Genomic DNA, 11,052 nt, shown 5'->3' with positions numbered 1-11,052 from the left:
TCCTGAAGGGCAACATTTACATACCTGCAGGGAAAACAGAAGTCTTAATTGCATTACAATACAATCCCTTAAAAACTTGTTTCTTCAGAGTAGGACATGTATATCCTTCTCTAAACTACAAAGGTTAATAGATATTTCCACTTTCCCAATATTTCGACCCTCCTCCCCTTCCAAAAGGTCATTTTGAGAAGCAGGATGTTATTTATCTCTACCTGTAATTAATACCTCTTAAGAAAATAGTGCTCTTAATTTTCTAGTCCTTATACGTGTTTGATTTTACCAGTTAACACCTAGGTAAGCTTCTGAAATATGACTGGATGCAGGACTGTAATATTTCTAATACTAAGTTTGGGTGGAGAATGTAGGGGTCAGTGACAGGTGGTGTCCGAAGAAGGAGCTGGCCTCATTCTTACCACATCAAACCTCATTATTCTGTGGGGTTTGGTACACTTCCCATCCTTTTAAATGGAATCATTAATTCTAGAAGAGAAAGAATGTAGCTTCTTCCATTTAGATCCACATTTGTTTCCTAATGTATGTTTAAAATATGTGTGTAGAATTTAGATCTTTACAGCATTTGTTTCTGCAAAAGCTGTCATCACTAGTCTTCATGGCTACAGAATTTCCTGGGTCTTGACCTCTGGGGGTTTTATGTACGAGTACTTCGCTCCAGAGGTGTGGCGAGGCATGGGTCTGGCGTGGGTCTGGCTGTTTCATTACGGAGCTGGGATAGCTGGTGAGTTGCTGAGAGGCTATGTTTTGGCCCAGTAAAAAGTCAGTGTAATCTGTGTAATACTTTGATTGCTTTTTTGAATTACTTTTTTTCTTTCATCCCCTCTTTCTCCCCGGGGTGGGGGAGGAATCCACGGATCCGTTCACTTTTGGAGCGAGTGTTTTACTTTCTAGTTGGCGGAGTAGCGACGGCTACACCTAGTGCGGTGTCCTGCAGAGTTGCGCCTGTTGAGGGCCAAAGCCGCCCCGGGCAGGAGGACCCTCCTCTGTCCCTTCGGGTTTGGCGGGCGGTCGGGGCGGCGCGGGCTCCCCGCTCCCCTCAGGGCCCGGCGGGAAGGGGCGGCGCAGCTGCCCTCCGCGCCGCGGGGTGGCGGGCCGGGCAGGGCCGGGCTGAGGCGGAGGCCGCGAGGAGCCGGGGCAGGGTGAGCCGTGTGGGGCAGCGCCTTGCAGCCGCCTCAGGGTTGTTTCTGCTTTCCAACTGTGTAAACCAGCCCACATTACCTTGCTGTTAGTAGTACTTTGTGAAAGATCTTCAGCAAATGGCAGGGGCTTTACAGTGACCTTCCAGGTGACCTCTTCCCTTCCTTGTGGTGAGTTAGAAGTGGCCTGTTCCTCACCTTTGGCTGTGAGGGGGGGGGGAGTTGGGAGCTGCGTGAGGGTCGGGGTTGAGCGGAGGATGTTAGAAGCAACAGGCAACAATAAACAAGTGCTGGAAGTAGGGGTTGAAAAAAATTAGTAATTTCCTTGAGAAAACGAGGGAATTTTGTGAGTAGTGTTGAGAAGATGAGAACTTGGGAGCGTAGACCTGAACATAAGATGATCTGAAGAAACAGTGTGGAGAACATGGGGGAAGTCTGTATCAGCAGGCAGATGAGGTAGGTGGATTGAAATCCTGCCTCTTCAGAGGAATGCCTTTATTTCCCTGAAACTTAAACTCGACAATGACCATTTATCAACGGTGATTGAGCACTTCATTGTTTGCATCAGAAAGCAAATTAAAACTGTATTTGAAGTACTAATTTTCAAATCCATCTCAAGTATTTATGGGTGAGAAGTATCAACTTGTGTCAGGATGCACAGGATTGACAGCAAAGGATATAGGAAGTTGTTGGTAGACAAGAAATATGGAGAAAAAGGTAATTGTGTAGCATAGAGTAAAAGGGAAGAGCATGAGTATCCCTGTAGTGTGGATTTGAACGGCAACAGGTAAGAGAGAATGAAGACTAAAGGAGAATTAATTATCCCATGTAAAATTAAGATTGCTGGGAGTGCAACAGTCTATTCTTGGTCTCAGTTTTGAGCTAATGGTTTGGAACAAAAAGCTAAATGCTTCAGATAATTTAGGTGGAGGACAAAATTAAACTAAACTATCCATCCAGTGGAGAAATCAAGAGAGATGTAGAAAGCTAAAACTTTCGATGATTCTGGGGAAAAAACAAAAAAAAAGTTATAACTCTTACTTCCTTTAAACTTTTGCGTTCTGTCATGGTGCCCGGAAAATATCTAGTACCCTGGATGTGTTACTTTAAATCATGGTAAACGTAATGCAGACAAAAGTGTCCTCTGCAATGAGCTTCAGAGCATATACAAGAAGACTCCTGATAATCAAAAGTTCTTGGCTTCTGAGGTGTTTAGACTATTGCCAGCTGACCAAATGTGTACCTTGAAGAAGATTCCTCAAGTTACTCCACAGTACATTTAGTAAATGAATAAACACTTACTTGTCTGTATTGTACTGCTGTAGCTTTAAACTTACTCTAAACCAACGATCCCCGTGTGCTTTACAGAAATACTGCCACACTTTCATTGGATGAGGAACAATAGATGGTTGGTAAGGCTGGGATTTATAGGGTCAATATACTCATAATTAAGATGTTCTTTTTGCTTTAATAGGTATGCCTGAAGCTCCTTTAAAATATATTTTTTTCCAGCAGAATAATTATTGGCAGCCATGTGCTTCCATGAGCACAGATCACGGGTCAGTCCCAGCTCAAGACGAACTCATATGAAACACATCTATACATAAATGCAATATAGAAAACATTCACATAAACCGTGAAAAGTTAGATTTCCCTGCCCTTATATGAATCTCTTAAAAATGGCTGATAGTTGTATTTGTACATGAGCAGTCTATAGTCTGCAAGTTCTTGCAAACAATTTTCTGGTTTATGACCAGGGTGAGCCTATACGATGCAATTGGTATTGGTGTGCAGCTGAATGTGAAAATCTGGAGGTTGTGGTTGTGCCAAGCCAGTTGCACCCTGATCTATGATCTGTTTACAACCCATCAAATGACTGAAAATACAGTTGTGTTGAAGCTGATTACTTCAAATTCAGCCTGTGAATTTAACAATTCCTTATATAAGCCTCAAAAAAACTTTGCACTGTTACTGTGCTAAGAACGGCTATTTTGTTTGATTCTAAAGACTTTGTGAATAATTTTCTCTCAGTAATGAGTGTAAGTGTTCATACATATGTACATATCTATATATTTTAATTTTTGCCTTGAATATCTTTGTCTTTTTCAAATGTGATTTTAAACTTAGAATGTTTAAGGAAGACTGAACATGCTTAGTTCATGTATATACTCAGTTATCTTTTTTTTTTTTTTAATTAGAAGTTAGATGACTTCATTGTGGGCTGGTTTTACTCTTCAAAAATAAATCTGCTCCAAGCATATACAGTATGCATGGCTGTAAGTCTGCCATTTAATATTTTTGTGTTAGGGGAAGTTGCTTGCTGCATTCGTAATAAATAACTGATACATATTTGTTAACAATTCCACAATAATTTAAACAATTCCATTTTGTTTGGAAAAAGTCTGCACTTCAACCTTCCTTTTTAATTCTCTCATGTGCTCTCATGTGCTTTAATTTCAGTTACCGTATTCTTTATGTGCTGTTGAGAAACTGCCAGTTACCAATAGAAACTTTTTACTGCAGTAGTGTAGAACTGCTGATTGATTGTCTGGTTCTATGATGACCATATTGTTTTCAACTAATAATGCAGTTTTACAAAGAGATGATTTACCAGAGAATTTCACTTCAATCTTGCTGGAGTCCCTCGCATGTAGACTAATAACCCTTTCTGCTGGATTGTACCATACTAGCCTGGGTGTTTTAGGTAATCGTCACTAAAACAGATTGAGGAATGGTTATGGTGGTACTAAATGATTAGTCTGTGGAGAAGTTAATGGGAAGTGTTTGTACTGGTAAATTTTAGGAAGTGAATGAAGTGTTGCTTGAAATGTTTAATAATCCATTCTCCTAAAACAGATCACTGTATTTTCAGTACTTCAATCAGGTTTCTTAATTGAAGTAAATTCTTTGGTCTCTTAGATGGTGCAAATCTAAGGTGTTCTAAAGTGCTTATAACTTATGAATAATTTGTAACATATATTTGCAATTATGCACAGCAGAATGTTTGAGACTCACACCTTTGGTTTGAGTTAATGCCACAGAACAGTGATTTAACATCTCATTGATCATCTAATACATGTCTAACATGAAATGTGGGGTAAATCCTCAGTAGGTTTGAACAGAATAATCTTTTCTTTCTGTGCATCATCTCCTCACATGTCAGCAAAACAGTCCTGTCCTGGAGTTTTCTGACCCTTGTCTGCGGGCAATAGCACCCCCCCCCCCAGCCCCCTCCCCAACTAAGCAGCAGCCTGTGTTAATATGGTGTATGTGTGGTACATTAGATACAAAACACCAAACGTTATTATCATGCTCCCGTTCAAAGGCCTTCAGCTTAGAAATCTGTTAGTCCATAAACTATATGTACATGTACACAGTGCAGTTGTTCAAAACCAAAGCTAAGTGTAGAGAAAGGAACACTGCCTTTACAGATTGTTAGTTGAATTAGTCTGGTAAAGGATGTGCCTAAAGTAAAATGGAGATTCAGTGGGAGAATCGCTTGTTTAGTACCCTTTAGTCTTTTTATGCCTTGCTTTTTTTTTGAGGAAAGAGCTCTAAGAATTGGACTAAATGTAAACTAAATATGAAACATTATTTTAAACTGACAGTTTTAACAAATACTTATTTTCCTTACAACTACTCCAAAAGACACTTTTAAACACTTGTGATGACAGTAGGAATATGCTGATTGAATGTGAGTACTAGCTCATACTAAAATCTAAATTTAATGTAGCTTATCTTAAAGCCTTACAATAACAGCTATACAAGCTTTAAGAAACTGTGTTTATGAGAAGACTAAAGAATAGAATGATGCTTGATTTAATATATTTCCATACTAGTACCACTCTAAAGTTAGCAAGGTGGAGCTATTTTTTTCACCTTGGAAGGAATCTGTAAAAGAGATGCTTCTTAAATTACTACTCCAACGTACAAAATGTCTAATAAGTAACAGTAGAAAGTAGCACTTTTCTGAGGAAAGTGCCCTATTTTTCATGGCAAAAAAAGGATACAGTGTTACGAGAGGATTCTCAGTTATAGTCTGACAGTTTTCAAAGACTTGATGAATACACAATTTCAGGTCTGTGTTTTTAGAAGAGAACTTGCCTGGTTTCTTTTTGTGTATATGATACATAATCTCAGGGTACGTGTGTTATGAGCAAGAGCCAGAAGCTTTTATACACGTGTTCCAGTATCTTAAAAAGCAGGCTTTCTTACTCTCTCTTGGCAAAACATGCGCTCAGGCCAATGTATTTTAGTGAAACAGAAGATTTTCAATCTAGTGTTTCTCAGTTTAAATAAGGAATTTGGAAAGTTCTGTGTTTTGCTTCTACAGGAGTTGTGATACGTTCTGAATTCCAGTTTCTTAAATAAAGGTAGTTCCCTGCTTTCCTTCCCATGCATACTTCAGTTTAAGTTAATGCACATCAAATTTAACTATGGCTACCATGTTCTCATCTATTTCTATTTACTAAAATGCTCACTCATGTTAAATAAATCAAACACCTTCGTGTTCCTTGAATATTTTCCTGAGAAACACACACATAAACATGGCTGTACTATTGCATTCAGAATGCTTTGAAAAATGTTTAATGTTTACACTATGTGTAGTTTTACTTGTGTGTATATTTCCTGTATATTTAGGAATAAATTATTGAGATAAAAATAATCCTGTGAATTGAACATAGAGTGCAATTTCAAATGTAGGCATACAATCTAAGGTAGATTTGTGAACTGTAATCAGTATTTAGATCTCCATTATTCATTTTGGCAAATAGATTTCAGCTTGTTTCCCTCTACAAGAACTGAAATTATTGCTGTGTTTGGAAATTGTAGTCTCTTTACCTCTCACAGGCTGTTTTATGACTCAGGCAATCTGTGTAATCTCAGTGTATTAACGGATAGAGCACTCCATTTCCACCTGCAGAATATTTACATGAAATGGAACATAAAATTAATAATCTGGCATGGTGACTATTTAACATACTGCAAAGGATTGTGGAACCAATGTGTTCAGCCATGCTACCACCCATGCAAAGGAATTCCTGCAAGCCAAAGCTGAAGGCACTGGCAAACCTCATATAACAGCCTGGAAACAGTACATTGTCAAACATTATAAAAGCTGGAGTTTTTTCCTTGGAGGCTGAAGAGCTAACCCCAAAACTAAAAAATCCTGAAACGGACTAAAAGAAAATGGACAAAGGGTATCAGTAAAGATAAGAAGTTAATTACTTAGAATTTTGAGGATGTCTGCACATTTAATATTTCTTAAATAGAACTGGAAAGGCTTGTGCAAATAAGACCTCATGTAGGCAGTATTCAATGATGCCCTTTGACAAGGAAATGACTAGTGGAGATTTAAATGTGACACTAGATTGAGAAAGGACAAAAGTGTTTTCATTATTTTGTTGTATAACATGTAACTATATTGAGACTTCTGGTAAGTGTTGAGTACTCAGCTGGACCACAGGATATAGATCTCTGTTTAGGTGTCTTGTCCTTGTTGGGCCAGTTAATACATAGCCACTCACTTGTTCTGTAACTGTTTATATGCATGTAAAAGTCTAAGAAGCTCTATGGTTACTGTTTATTTCCCATAGCTCTTCTGTTAAATGCCAGTAGTGCTGTATTTATATTACAAATCTTTACAAAGTATCTACATTTTTTTTATGCTATCAAGCAATATGCAAACGTTTAGTCAAATAGGCATTGGAAGATGAAAGAACCAAATGGTTTGCATTAAACAAATTCCTTTCTTTGCTTCTTTGTACATTATTAATAAGAACTTGGGCACCTCAATTAATTTCAGTTTGTAAAAGTGAGCAATATTTTCCTATCAAGCATTCCTGGTAGGTTTACTATCTGTATGTTTCTTTGAGACGGATGAAAGATTTATATATACTTTAAGTTTTTCGGTTTTCTGCTTAATTTTTCAGTTTAAAGACAATTGCTGAGGGTGTTACTAGATTTTGGAGAGAGGCATCACTACAACAAGACGTGTTTGTCTTAGCAAGAGAATATCCTATTTCTATTCTGGTTTTAGGGTTTGGGGGGAGGGCTTGATTGTATTTCAAGGCACATTCTAAAAATAAAATATGAAACTGTGTTTTCTAGCTCTAAATGTAAGTATTTGATGACTGCAGTCAAATGGGTATATGATATGAACAGGAAGAATAAGGCCAAGCATTGGCATCTCAACACTGTGGGAAACAGAACAGAGTAAATGATCTTTTTGGCCTATAAATCTGACTGAAGTTATATTTGCTAGCAGTCCAACTGTAGAAACTTCTGGGGAAAAAAAGCTGACACTCATCTAGTATTCTCAGTAACTTAAGTGCTAGCTAACTCATGTTCAGGAAACTTGGGTTTTGTCTCTTTTTTTTTAATGCTAAAATGTATTTGCATTTCAGATAGATTTAGAGTTGTGTCTGGCAAAATGGTCAGATGATTTTCAAGTTTCATCTAAGGATAAGTGAATCGCTTTCCAAGTTTAATATGGTCTAACCTAGAAAAACAAAAAGTAAAAATGTTTACTGTAGTGAGATGTAAATACAGGGACTTTTAGTAGATGAAAAAGATTTGCAGGACTCTTGCATTAGCTTTTACATTTTTTCCATTGCTGCTCTTGCTCTGTATATTCTGAACTTAACAGACATAGATATTTACTCCGTAGATTAGAAGAGCCTTATTAAGATCTATCCACATTCAAAACTTAAAAAATGGTCACACTGAATTTTCAAAGCTTATAGTGCAAGCAGCACAGAGTTACTATTGTCGATAACAGACTGACAGAGCACTGCCATGTTCACACTTATTTCTGTGGAATAGAAATTGGAGTGAATGATCCTAAGAGAAAATCTGAGCTATGCCACTGATCCCTCTGGGCGGGTGGATCCATTTTAGCATGCTCTGGCTGGCTTTTAGGTAACTGAAATTAGTACTGGAAACTGGAATGGAAAAAATGGGTAATATAAATAAGTTAAAGCATCCATAATTGTAGATACACAGTATCTGCTTAATAATAAAACCAAAGCAGGAATTTAACAACCCTTATAAAATTCCAAATATCCAAACAGAAGAATAACTGGAGAATTTACATAGCTGAGTTGAAAATCTTGAGTGCTTTACTTATATTTCATTAGAAGAAGGTAATGACTTAGTGATTAAATAATATTATGCCACACTCAAAAGCAGAGTCTCCCACCTCCCCCTTCATTTCCTGAAGTTTGAGCCCTGTTTAAATCATTGTAAAACTGCTTGGCACTTAATCATATTCAGACATGCCAGTTCATGCACTTCTCTGGGATCCAGCTCACTCTCACGTGTCTGCAACTGTCTCGCACCTTTCATGCTCTGAAAGACTTTTTTTTTTTAGCGCTGAGTTGTCGGGGAGCTACAAATGCAAGCCTTGGAGTTTAAGCAGCTGCATAAGTTCCCTTGTTCAATGCCCAATTCTCGTGCAATACGTGCTGTTGAATATTATATTCTACAGAATCCTAAATTGGAAACTGAAAAGCAGCTAGAAATTGCTTGAAACTATAGTAATTCTTCACAGAGTGAGTTGTCTGTATTCCACCCTGGGATATTTATCTGAATTTTAACACTGAAATGCATGGTTGTTGGGAATCTGCAAACGTTTTGATCTGTGTTGTTATATGCACTTACGTCAGATTTTGTAACAAATACAAATAATGACTTCTTCTCCTTTAGTTCATTCATATTTCCACTGTTCTGTGGAGAATTATACAGCAACATACAACTTACACTGAACAGTTCACAAAGGTATTTTCAAACTTAGTGTGGAATAAAGTGCAATTTAAGAGATTCCCTACTTGCCTTCACAGTGCTTTTAATTCTTGCAACACAATCTCATTCTCAAAAGATGGAAATCTTTGATTACTGGAACTATATGTAAATAACTCTGTCTGGGAGACTTTAATAAATTAACTGTCTTCTGAAAATGCACACAGCTTGTAGAGAATATTTATTAAGACCTAAATTGTGTAATCAGTACAGATAACAGTGGCTTTAAACACAGATTATTTTTTTTTTTTGTAATGGTGACAAAATGTTGTGAAGATTTATTTTGCATTTTAAAAAAATCAGTCAATCTCAGAGATTCAATAATATTTTTTCTGGGGTACCTGTGTTTATCCATGAGCTGGATAAAACCTCCCTTCTGAAAAGTTTGCATTTTTATGCTCATGCTGCTGTAGCAAACCTCATTTAAGTTAAGCTAATATTTTTGTTAGTCTATACTTAATTTTTGTGAATTTCAGACAGAGTCCTGACATTCTTTCTTCCTGACAGAGAGAATTCTTCTGATTTTAACTTACTCTTTATACAGCTTCAGGGGTATATCTCAGGACATTGATTTATGCAGGGTTGGACAGTGCATGGAGTAAAGCTCAGCCACTCAAACCTACATAGGTTTAAAGTGTTTTGCAGATGTGAATTTAATATCATGTTTAACTAAATTTTCTCGTTGAGGATAGTTCTTTAGTGAACCTGTGAAGATTTACAGCATTATGAGGGGAAACGGTACAGTATTTCCTATTTTTGCTAGTTTTATATAGAATAATTGCTCTGGCAGTTTTACTGGCACTTCTTTTCTTTCAGTTTACCATAGAATCATATCACAGAGAACTTCACATTTTCCCAACAAAATAAAAACAAAAATGTTAAGACTTTGATAGATCCTGGGGGTGGACCGACTCCAGCACTTCATCTGATTGTTATTGTAAGAGCCGTTTTATTGCTGCAAAGCTAGAAGATCTCTGCTTAACTTTTATGTTTCATTAGTGTAATATAAGTGTATTCTATTGTTTTGTTTTGTTCTGTTTTCCTTCCCTTTAATAGCCACCTAAAAGGAACAGCCACTGAAATGCTAAAAATGAGAATGAATGACACATTGTAAGGAAAGAGGCTCTATGCCAAATTCCACACATTTACACTGCCAACATTTATCCACAATGTTGGCAAAGTGGAGAAACACTTCTAAGCTGCTCTGTTATTTATGAGAAAGATCATTTATTTTTTTTTTCCTGGTAGGACAGCACTGGATAATCTGATTTTTGTCACCGTCAGCTTAGCCACCAGTGTTTAGTGTAACATTGGGCAACTCACTTTAACCCATCTGTGTGTCTCGTTTTTCCATCCGTAATACTGAAGTAATAGTTATGTGTCTGATATTAGTACTCTGAGACTGAATTCAGTTAAAATCCAGGAGTATATTGTATTTTTGTGAGGCATTATGACATATGAAAAGAATAATTAGTTATATGAATTTAATGAGTATTTACTCAGGATGTTGTGAACTTTGTCCATAAAAGCAATACAAAGGGAATTAGCTGGTTTTGATCTATTAATAAGTGTTTGACAAAATCAGGTATGACAGTTTTCTTCAATTTCATTTTGACAGACATAACCATACACACTTAAAGATATTCTGCTCCATTTGTCATTCCAGGATCTGTCTTCACTGTGAAATACCATGCTTTACCATCTTGGTTCTTTCCCTCCCCTCTGTCTCCCCAGTGTTATAACTAAACTCTATTCTTCTGAGTTCTAATTAGATGTATTGGGATGGTGGTAGGTTGTAGAGTCTTAGTTTATGGAATTATTTCTCCTTCCTCCCGTTTTCTTGTCCTGAAATGACCTATAATGCAGCTTTTCCTGGTTTTGTAAACTCCCAACAGAGAGCATGAAGTTAGAAACGTATGTTCATTCAGTGAGAATGTTAGTTTGAACAATGTGTGTTAAGTCCTTGTGCATGTGGAAGTTAATTATTGTGTAAGAGATTTGATATAGGAATTCATTCTGGGAAGTTGCCTTAGGCAAAAAAGACAAATTCTTACTTTTTGAAATGTCTTCACTACAGTAAGCAATGAAAACATGTCTAAGT

The sequence above is a fragment of the Strix aluco genome, chromosome 15 (assembly GCF_031877795.1).
Source record: "Strix aluco isolate bStrAlu1 chromosome 15, bStrAlu1.hap1, whole genome shotgun sequence".
In the NCBI taxonomy this organism is placed as follows: Eukaryota; Metazoa; Chordata; class Aves; order Strigiformes; family Strigidae; genus Strix; species Strix aluco.
The sequence above is the reverse complement of the archived record's forward strand: the minus strand, read 5'-3'. Positions refer to the sequence as shown.